Genomic DNA, 12,025 nt, shown 5'->3' with positions numbered 1-12,025 from the left:
CGGCCAGCGGGGCCCGCGGCCATGGCGCAGCGGCGGCGACAAGTGCCAAGCCAGCTAGCCCGCCGGGCGCGGCTACCTCGCGCGCACGCGGGGGCAGCCAGCAGCCGGGGCCAGTAGGGCACGCGGCAGCACGAGCGTGCATCGGGCACGGGTATGGCCAGCTGCTTGAGACGGCGCCATCTGGACGTCGGCATCGGGATCTCAAAAACATCGTCGTGTTCATCGGGAACATCGATGGCGCGTGGCACAGTGGGTGCATTGCGGTGGTACCGTGATCATCTGGATCACGATCTGTACCGACTCCCTATAGTGCATTCAACAAGTTCCTCTTGATCCAAGAACATCAACATTGGCCAGCGACGTATTCGTCAGCTCAGTTCTTGGGAGGAAAATCCACACCATAGGTGAAATAAATCCAAAAAAATAAACTAGTCGCAAAAAGGGAATCGCAGTAACGAAAGGAATCCATTTTTGCAAAACTGGAGATCAGATCTTATACATCCGCGGGATCGATGAAAGCCTGCATGATGCAGGCTTGACGCAGGCTTGACGGAGAGTTGATGGAGCGAAGCGTGCTGATAACGTGTTCCGCAACTCCGCCGCGAGTCCGGTCCGAGGTTGCGGAGCGAGAGCGAGCATCGTAGACGAATTAGTCGAACACGTGAAAGTAGATGGCACTGAAATATGGAGGAGACTATCTTTATTAATCAATGATCAACTGTTACAATGATTGCTCCTCGTTTCTTTATATAGGGGTAAAGGGTCAAGGGATAAGTACCCACTTAACGTAAAGTGTGGAACCGAGAGGGGCTATCCCGAGCGCTTCGTGCGCTAGCCGCCGCCACCCTCGTGGTGGGCCGGTTTCCCAACACTGTCTACCAGTATGACGCCGGTAGGAGGATGGGAAAGTGTGAGTTATTCTCTCGAGCAAATTTCCAGGAAACTTCCTCTCCTCAATGCGCATTAGTCAGCCAGCATAGAGCCCCACGCCCGCTTCTCTTTACCCATGACGCAAGCAACCTCCTTCGTATCCCCCTGCCTCAACCGCCGGCACCGCCGTCTCCGAGGTAGTGGAGGATGCGGCCTCACGCCTTCTTGATTGCGGGCGGCGGTTGCAGCGACGGGCGCTCGTCCTTCATGCGGTGCTCGATCTAGATGCCGCAGCGGTTCCGCGTGGGGGAGGCAGGTTCCTCCTTCACCTGCCGGAGTGGGGACCCTGGTTTCCGCTTGATGCGGTACCGCGATGGGGATGGTGGCTCCTCCAACGACGGTGGCGCTGGGCGGCCCATCTGACGGACAAACTCTTCGTCCGTCAGAGCCGCCTCCGCGGGGAAGTGCGACCGCTGCTCCGGCTGCTACTGGGGCTTCTAGTCCTCCTCTTTGTTGGAGATGGCGATCTTCTCTTTGCCGGAGGAGTTGACCGTCGTGGGTGTTGAGGGGCCCTGAGAGCAAGGGCAGCGACACCAAGATCCGCCTGATGATGAACTACCACCGTCACCGCTTCAGCTTGTCAGCGTGGAGAACCATGACTTCGGTATTGCTGTTGGAGTTGGAGGGGCTGGAGAGGAGGAGGAGGGGACGAAGTGTGGATGCATCACGGGCACAAGGCTTAAATAGCTGCGGGAAGGCCATGCAAAGGGCTGGTCGCAACCGGAGTTGGTTTCTCGGGATGCAGCGTTCGCATTGAAGTGGTGGCGCCCGAGAGGTCGGGTCCGTCAGCGCCTTCATGTCCGATCGCGTCGCTTGGCATCAATGCCGGCCGCTACATGCTCTAGGCCAGCTTGCAGCGTAGATATTGCATGGAAAACGCGATAGAGGCAGGTGGGTTTTCGAATGGGCCAGGGTGGTTAGACGCTGAAATGACAGTGGTCCGACCGTCCGCAAAACCCCCCGCCCCCACTTTGTCTCAGTTTTATGAGAAAAAATGCGTCCAAACTGATCAGCGGACAAATTCAAGCCCGCGTTGGATGATGACACACGTTCGGACCAGACAGTTCAGACTATTGCGGGTGGTTTAATGGTCGATGTTGGAGATGCCCTAATATTTATATTTACCTAATAATAAAGCACCGATCGCTTCTGCTCGCTCACCATCACGGTATTTTTGCATAAAAGTCTTCATATTTTTTGGCAATTGAACCCGCAATCTATTTTTAAGTGGATCCATATTTGATAATCAACAGTTGTGGAATTCGCTTTGGAAGCTCAATGTGTCACCCAAGGTCAGAGTTTCCTTCCGGCGAGTTTTAAGGGGTATTCTACCTGATGAATGTACACTAGTACATTGGCATATAGGGCAACAAAATCTTTGCAAATTTTGTTTGGCTAGTGAGGAGGAGGACCTGGAGCATGCATTATTGAAGTGTGCACACACAGTAAGCTTCTGGGAGGAGGCGCAACAACTATTCGATTTTCATATGCCAATACTGCATCCAGTAACATGGGCCAAGGATATTGTTTGCGGCGAACAATTTACTTCCAGAGACCAAGCTGTTTTAGTCTCAGCCATGTGGTCGATATGGCATTAGAAATAGGCTGACACATACGAAAGACAAGCTTGATCCGGTGATGCCAGTTCGCCTTACCATGGAGACACTAGCCCTTTTGGATATACCCCGACGGCACACCCTAGTAATGCCGGGACATGGGTGGCGACCTTCTGAACCAGGCCTCATCAAGATCATTACGGATGCTGCAATCAAACGTGAAGATGGTAAAGGAGGAGCCGGGGGTGTTGCACACTCCCCTGTTTATTTTCTTGGGGCATGGAGTAAACCATATCCTGGAGTTATGGATCCTCTCATAGCGGAGGTGATGGCAGTGCGAGAAGGTGTTATTTTCGCCAACTTGAGGGGGTTTTCAAATGTCATGTTGGAGACGGATTGTCTGGAGGTAGTCAAACTCTGGAATACTCGCCATGATTCTCGATCGGCCGTGGCTCCTATCTTAGTAGAAATTGGAGAGCTTGCTGGTAGTTTAAATTCTTTTGATATTCATCATGTTGTAAGATCAGCAACGACTCCACTCATATATGTGCGAAGCATACTTGCACGATTGACGTAGCCTGTTGGCAGACTGCTCGACGAATGCTTTTATTCAATAAAGCTCTCAGTATTTCCCCGCAAAAAAGAAAATTTTCTGTTTATGAAAAAAACCTGCATTTGTAAGAATTCAATCCGTGATTTTTTAGGTGACTAATTTGACATGGCAATGCAGCCGAGTCAATGCGGCGGGGCTCCAGGCGATGCAAGGAAACGACGGGATCTGGTGCAGCGGTTCAAGGTGGACTGGATCCGCGGCGAGAGGCAGGTTCTAGTGGTGGAGGGCTCCCAACGAGTAGCCGCCCCTAGGTCTAGGGTTCCCCTTTCTTCTTCTCCATGCCAATCATGTAGGTGGCGCTCTTGATCCCTCGTCTGCCCCCATAATCCCCAGCACGCACGAACTAATCCGGATCTCTCTGCTGACCCTCTGATCTACTCGACCGCGGTCGATTCAACATGACTTGTTGGCATCGTGATGTCAATTTGGTTGATTAGGTTTGGGTTGATTTTAAATCCGTGTGATGGATATTTCGGTCCTCTCAAGCTTCCTTCAAGATCGGTTTTAGGAGAGATTGGCCTCAAACTAAGGACAAATTAGTAGCAGCTAGATTGTTTCGGATGTGGATTTTACCAAGCGTGAGATAGTCATGACCTCAGGTAGTATTATCGTGTGCTCTCAGTGGCCACCTGATGTCATTTATGACCTTCACTACTGCTTCCTGAATAGTTAGCTCGGTGGAATAGGTTCTCTTCAATAATGTTTGTACATGTTTATCAGTGGTTGTTATTATGTTCCTTTTAGTTAAGCTTAGAACATATGGTCTGATCTTGCTGTATATATTTTCATGATGTAGCGACCCGACCCGAATGGATCGAAGTCTCTGTGCTTAAGTGTCATCCCTGGATCGGTATGCTGACACACACAATACCCGAGGGTTTATAACAGAGGTAAATCACATGTATAAAGTAACATAAATACTATTACCTCAATCCATATAGTGGAAGTAACAACAAGGTTGTGGAGTTCCCAACAACGCCAACGACAAAGTTGAGTGTAGACATCGTAACCCTGTTGTCTACTACACAACCTTCTTGTAGACGTTGTTGGGCCTCCAAGTGCAGAGGTTTGTAGAAGTAGCAAATTTCCCTCAAGTGGATGACCTAAGGTTTATCAATCCGTGGGAGGCGTAGGATGAAGATGGTCTCTCTCAAACAACCCTGCAACCAAATAATAAAGAGTCTCTTGTGTCCCCAACACACCCAATACAATGGTAAATTGTATATGTGCACTAGTTCGGCGAAGAGATGGTGATACAAGTGCAATATGGATGGTAGATATAGGTTTTTGTAATCTTAAATTTATAAAAACAACAAGGTAACTAATGATAAAAGTGAGCACAAACGGTATTGCAATGCTAGGAAACAAGGCCTAGGGTTCATAGTTTCACTAGTGCAAGTTCTCTCAACAATAATAACATAATTGGATCATATAATTATCCCTCAACATGCAACAAAGAGTCACTCCGAAGTCACTAATAGCAGAGAACAAACGAAGAGATTATTGTAGGGTACGAAACCACCTCAAAGTTATTCTTTCTGATCGATCTATTCAAGAGTCTGTAGTAAAATAACACGAAGCTATTCTTTCCGTTCAATCTATCCTAGAGTTCGTACTAGAATAACACCTTAAGACACAAATCAACCAAAACCCTAATGTCACCTAGATACTCCAATGTCACCTCAAGTATCCGTGGGTACGATTATACGATATGCATCACACAATCTCAGATTCATCTATTCAACCAACACAAAAAACTTCAAAGAGTGCCCCAAAGTTTCTACCGGAGAGTCAAGACGAAAACGTGTGCCAATCCCTATGCATAAGTTCACGAGGTCACGAAACTCGCAAGTTGATCACCAAAACATACATCAAGTAGATCACGTGATATCCCATTGTCACCACAGATAAGCACATGCAAGACATACATCAAGTGTTCTCAAATCCTTAAAGACTCAATCTGATAAGATAACTTCAAAGGGAAAACGCAATCCATTACAAGAGAGTAAAGGGGGAGAAACATCATAAGATCCAACTATAATAGCAAAGCTCGCAATACATCAAGATCGTGCCGAATCAAGAACACGAGAGAGAGAGAGAGAGAGAGATCAAACACATAGCTATGGTACATACCCTCAGCCCCGAGGGTGGACTACTCCCTCCTCGTCATGGAGAGCGCCAGGATGATGAAGATGGCCACCGGAGAGGGATTCCCCCCCTCCGACAGGGTGCCGGAACGGGTCTAGATTGGTTTTCGGTGGCTACAGAGGCTTGCGGCGCCGGAACTCCCGATGTAGGTTATTTTCTGGAGGTGTTTGTATATATAAGAGGTGTTGGTGTCGGGGACAAGTCAGGGGGGTCTCCGAGGCGACCACGAGGTAGGGGGCGCGTTGATACGTCTCCAACGTATCTATAATTTTTGATTGTCCCATGCTATATTATATCCTGTTTTGGACATTGTTGGGCTTCATTATACACTTTTATATTATTTTTGGGACTAACCTATTAACCGGAGGCCAACCCAGAATTACTGTTTTTTGCCTATTTTAGGGTTTCGCAGAAAAAGAATATCAAACGGAGTCCAAACGGAATGAAACCTTCGGGAACGTGATTTTCGGAACGAACATGATCCAGAGGACTTGGACCCTACGTCAAGCAATCAACGAGGAAGGCATGAGGTAGGGGGGCGCGCCTACCCCCCCAGGCGCACCCTCCACCCTCATGGGGCCCATGTTGCTCCACTGACGTACTCCTTCCTCCTATATATACCTACGTACCCCCAAACTACCAGATACGGAGCCAAAACCCTAATTCCACCACCGTAACTTTCTGTATCCACGAGATCCCATCTTGGGGCCTTTTCCGGAGCTCCGACGGAGGGGGTATCGATCACGGAGGGCTTCTACATCAATACCATAGCCTCTCCGATGAAGTGTGAGTAGTTTACTTCAGACCTACGGGTCTATAGTTATTATCTAGATGGCTTCTTCTCTCTTTTTGGATATCAATACAAAGTCCCCCCCCCTCTCTTGTGGAGATCTATTCGATGTAATCTTCTTTTGCGGTGTGTTTGTTGAGATTGATGAATTGTGGGTTTATGATCAAGTTTATCTATGAATTTTTTTTGAATCTTCTCTGAATTCTTTTATGTACGATTGGTTATCTTTGCAAGTCTCTTCGAATTATCAGTTTGGTTTGGCCTACTAGATTGATCTTTCTTGCAATGGGAGAAGTGCTTAGCTTTGGGTTCAATCTTGCGGTGTCCTTTCCCAGTGACAGTAGGGGCAGCAAGGCACGTATTGTATTGTTGCCATCGAGGATAACAAGATGGGGTTTATATCATATTGCATGAGTTTATCCCTCTACATCATGTCATCTTGCTTAAAGCGTTACTCTGTTCTCTTGAACTTAATACTCTAGATGCATGCTGGATAGCGGTCAATGTGTGGAGTAATAGTAGTAGATGCAGGCAGGAGTTGGTCTACTTGTCTCGGACGTGATGCCTATATACATGATCATACCTAGATATTCTCATAACTATGCTCAATTCTGTCAATTGCTCAACAGTAATTTGTTCACCCACCGTAATACTTATGCTCTCGAGAGAAGCCTCTAGTGAAACCTATGGCCCCCGGGTCTATTGTCCATCATATTAATCTTCCAATACTTAGTTATTTCCTTTGCCATTTATTTTACTTGCATCTTTATTTCTCTTTATCATAAAAATACCAAAAATATTATCTTATCATATCTATCAGATCTCACTCTCGTAGGTGACCGTGAAGGGATCGACAACCCCTTTATCACATTGGTTGCGAGGAGTTTATTTGTTTGTGTAGGTGCGAGGGACTCATGTGTGGCCTCCTACTGGATTGATACCTTGGTTCTCAAAAGAGGGAAATACTTACGCTGCTCTACTGCATCACCCTTTCCTCTTCAAGGGAAAACCAACGCAGTGCTCAAGAGGTAGCACGCGCCCCTAGTTTACCTTTTCTATGATACTCACAACCAAGGAAAAATCAAAAATTGGCACTGGGTTCTAGGTTAATAGGTTAGTCCCAAAAATCATATAAAATAGCATATAAATGCATATAAAACATCCAAGGTTGATAATATAATAGCATGGAACAATAAAAAATTATAGATATGTTGGAGACGTATCAAGCATCCCCAAGCTTAATTCCTGCTCGTCCTCGAGTAGGTAAATGATAAAAACAGAATTGTTGATGTGGAATGCTACCTAACATATTTATCCATGTAATTCTCTTTATTGTGGCATGAATATTCAGATCCATATGATTCAAGACAAAAGTTTAATATTGACATAAAAATAGTAATACTTCAAGCATACTAAATGTCTTCTCAAAATAACATGGCCAAAGAAAGCTATCCCTACAAAATCATATAGTCTGGCTATGCTCTATCTTCATCACACAAAATATTTAAATCATGCACAACCCCGATGACAAGCCAAGCAATTGTTTCATACTTTTGATGTTCTCAAACTTTTTCAATCTTCACTCAATACATGAGCGTGAGCCATGGACATAGCACTATAGGTGGAATAGAATGGTGGTTGTGGAGAAGACAAAAAGGAGAAAATAGTCTCACATCAACTAGGCGTATCAACGGGCTATGGAGATGCCCATCAATAGATATCAATGTGAGTGAGTAGGGATTGCCATGCAACAGATGCACTAGAGCTATAAGTGTATGAAAGCTCAAAAAGAAACTAAGTGGGTGTGCATCCAACTCGCTTGCTCACGAAGACCTAGGGCATTTTGTGGAAGCCCATCCTTGGAATATACAAGCCAAGTTCTATAATGAAAGATTCCCACTAGTATATGAAAGTGACAACATAGGAGACTCTCTATCATGAAGATCATGGTGCTACTTTAAAGCACAAGTGTGGTAAAAGGATAGTAGCATTGCCCCTTCTCTCTTTTTCTCTCTATTTTTTTGTTTTTTGGGCCTTCTCCTTTTTTATGGCCTCTTTTTTTTCCGTTCGGAGTCTCATCCCGACTTGTGGGGGAATCATAGTCTCCATCATCCTTTCCTCACATGGGACAATGCTCTAATAATGATGACTATCGGTGTCAAAACCGGTGGTTCTCGGGTAGGGGGTCCCGAACTGTGCGTCTAAGGTGGATGGTAACAGGATGCAGGGTGTCATGGTTTTGTCATGGCAGATGTCCTAGAGAAAGGACTTAGTCGTGGAGCCATCGCGATGGGTTAGCTTGAAGGGGTTAAAGCGGACACAGGGACGCAAGAGAGTTTATACTAGTTCGGCCCCTTCGATGAAGGTAAAAGCCTACGTCTAGTTGTGATGGGATTGATGGGGTTTCGATGACTAGGGAGCAAACAAGCTTCGCCTATGTCTTGAGTTGTTGTCTGTTGTCTTTGAACCGCTGCCGGGTCGTCCCCTTATATACACGGGTGATGCCCGTCGGTTCACAGAGTCCCAATACCGGCTCATAGATGTGTCCGGTTTGGTCTCTACTTATTCCTAACTTACAGTACAAGTTAAATACCAACACCGGTTTACGACTACAGGCCTTGAACCGACTATGGGCCTTGAGCCCTCATCTGCCTTCTTGGGCTTTAACATACTTAACTACTGACGAAGTTAACCCGGCCCAGATAGGCCGGTTTACGCCCAGTAGTGATATCCCCAACATTAGGCCCCAGATTGATTTGAACAGGTTCATGTCAATCCTTAGCCAAAATCTTTATCTTCAATATCTTCTTGTAGTTTGTTGAACCGCCATGACATCATCTTCTCTGGTCATTGGAAACCGGCGTGACGTCACCTGTTTAATAGGTCTGCGACAATTAAGGCGATAGCTTCATTTCCAAACCCGCGGTCCCTTGCCTTATAAATAGGACCGAAGGGTCATTTCTTTTTCCCCTTCGTGCCCTTCTGCCTCGTCTTCCCCGCGTCGTCCAGCTTCGGAGCTCCGCCGCCATCGACGACCTCTGCTCTGACCTTGGCCGCTGCATCACCCTGATTGTACCAGAGCATCGCGGCGACCTTCTATTTCTTCCTCGGCTCCGGTGAGTTCTTCACCTTTTCCCCCGTAGATCCATTCTAGGGTTTCCAAGTTCTTCAGTGTTCATCGTCTACTTCGTACTCATATGATAGATCTTAGATGAACCTGTGAACCTTTGCTCTGTGTAGCGGTAGTTCTTAGCATCCGCCTTTACTTATATGCTTCAAGACCATAGATCTGCCTGTATCTCTGCCCATTGATTCGGTACTGTTCTTTTTTGAACCTTGAATATTTTCCTTCTTTTCTGAACTTGCTTCAGATCCGTCCCTGTAGAGAAATCTTGTGAAATCTGTTTCTGTACACTTATCTATCCGCAATCTCAACTGTTTCCATGCTTAGATCTGGCGGTTTAACTTTGTAGAAAAATTTCCAAACCGGTATATACCATTAGTCCCCTTGTTGAACCGCCAGATGCTGTTGCTTCATAAAACTCCGGTTTAGATAGAGCTGTCTCCGGTTTAACATTGTACATACCAGTGCACTTTAATCAATGCATTCTTGAACCGGAATTACCTATCTTGTAGATTTCATCATGGCCAAGCAAGTATATGAGTGCAACTGGGTTCCTTCCCGCGTCACAGAGACTCAACTGAACAATTTAGTCCTGATCGGAGCTTTAGGCAGCAAAAACACCATCCACTGGAGAGCCCCTGGCAAAGAATGTCCTCCCACACCTCAAGAAGGAGAGGTCGTCGTTTTCATATATCACTTAGCCCGGAGCTTTAAGCCGCCCGGTTCTAAATTTTACCGGGACGTTTTAGCCGATTTTCAACTCCATCCACAAGACACTGGCCCCAACTCTGTTACAAACATGTGTCACTTCCAAGTGCTCTGTGAGGTGTTCTTTCAAGAAGAACCCACAGTGGAGTTGTTCAGAGACTGTTTCCATCTAAACCGCCGTACTGAGTTTTCTGACGGTTCCAATACGGAATTGGGAGGTGTGGCGATTCAGAAAAGGAAAGAAGTCACATACCCTCACGCCAAGCTGCATAGCCACCCCAAAGAGTGGAATCAAACATGGTTCTATTGCAAAGACACCTCCCCTGCTGGTGAAAATCCTTTGCCTGGCTTTTGTCCGGAGCGGCTTAGCAATACACACCCCTTTCCGCAAAGGTTGACTGCCAAGGAGAGAAGCAAATACGCTCCTCAACTATCCAAGCTCAGAGCTTTCATGGCCAATGGTTTAACAGGAGTTGATCTCGCTCGCTGTTGGATATCGTGGAGCATACTGCCCCTGAGTTAGCGCTCCGGTTTGATGTGCGAGTATACTGGTAGTGTTGATGACCCACTGCAACATGCTAACATCCAGCTTACTGACGAAGAAATCATAGAGGCTGTGAATAAAATGCTGAATGAACCGGAACACGTCTGTGCTCGAACCGGCCTGCTTCCCTTCTGTGCCACCAACAAACCGCCAGCTGTAAGAGTTTGATTGTTCTTTTTTCTGAACCTGTTATTGATATATCTGGTCATTGTTTAATATCAATGCCTATTTAAACAGGGCAATGATCCGTTTTGGAGCAAGAAACTGCCGCAGGAGAAACCAGAAAAACCAGAGAAACCGGAAAGATCAATCCGGCAAAAGACTAAAGCTGTGAAGAAGACTACCCACAGGAAAAGAACCACTGCATCCTCTGATCCGGCCGCTGATGACGATGTGGGTAACCCGGACCTTGAGGTAGAACTTGATTCACTTGGCTTATTTTTCACGTGCCTTATTGATGATGATATTTGTCAGGATGATGCCGAAGCCAGTCATGCTGATGTTGCAGAGGTAATTATTCTTTCCTCCGATTCAGATCCTTTGCCTTCACTAAAAATCCGTCAGGCAAACCGGAAGGTTAAATTTTCTCATCCTCTTGCTTACTTGGATCCCAAATTTCTTATCAAGACCCAACAGCACGAAGCTTGCCGCATGACCCGGCATAGTGGCCAGGTAGTTACCTCCGCCGGTTTACCGAATAGTCCGGTTCGGAAACGCTATTCAGAGGTCTCTAATTTGCCTGTCAGTACTTGTCCTAAAATGGGCTGTTTTCGTCAACCTCTTAATCCGTCTGACTCCGATTATCAGGTCACTTCCCATTCATCATCTGGCGAGTCATCAGCTACCCAGCTGCCGCCACTCAAAACGGTGCTTGGGTAAGCCATACTTATCATAATGCTTCTGGTGTATTACTTTGTAGCATATACTGTACTGACCTTTGTTACTCCTTTCAGGGCCAAGCCTAAGCCAAGCAAGAAGGCTCGCCTAGATAAAGCGGCTGAAGAAGATGCTATTCCTGAATCGGACAGAGTACTCAACCCTGAAGCGGCCATCCGTGAGGATGTGCCAAACGACCCACCACCACAAGATGATGATTTTATTACTGAAGAGAGACATGTTGATACCTCCGGTCCCGTTGACCAGCCCAGAAGCCCCATCCGGATTGAGAAATCCACCAGTCCATCCAAGTCTACTGATAAACTGACGGCCCCAATGCAAACCGGCGACGCCAAGGATGATGAAGTTGTTATTACTGGCATTGGCCATACAGAGCCAAGCAATCCTGTTGCTTTGTCTAAACATACTGCCAAGGAAGAATTTGCTGCCTTTGGCAAGGGCAAGTGGAATGTTGATCTGGCGACTTACGCTACTCTGAATGCCCAAGACATCCATTCCAGCTATCTGAACCGGCTGTATACCAGTCGTGACTATGAAGCCGGTCTGGTTAACATGATGAAAGATAAATATGAGGTAACTTCCATATGCTCTTTCCTGCTTGTATGCTTCAATTCTTGCTGACTCGCCTAGCCCCCAAGGACCGGTTTGTAACCTTCTTTCAAACCGGGACTTAGTAATATAAATCTTAAAGCCTCGAAATTCGCTGATGTAGCCC

This window comes from Triticum aestivum, chromosome 3A (genome assembly GCF_018294505.1).
Source record: "Triticum aestivum cultivar Chinese Spring chromosome 3A, IWGSC CS RefSeq v2.1, whole genome shotgun sequence".
In the NCBI taxonomy this organism is placed as follows: Eukaryota; Viridiplantae; Streptophyta; class Magnoliopsida; order Poales; family Poaceae; genus Triticum; species Triticum aestivum.
The sequence above is the reverse complement of the archived record's forward strand: the minus strand, read 5'-3'. Positions refer to the sequence as shown.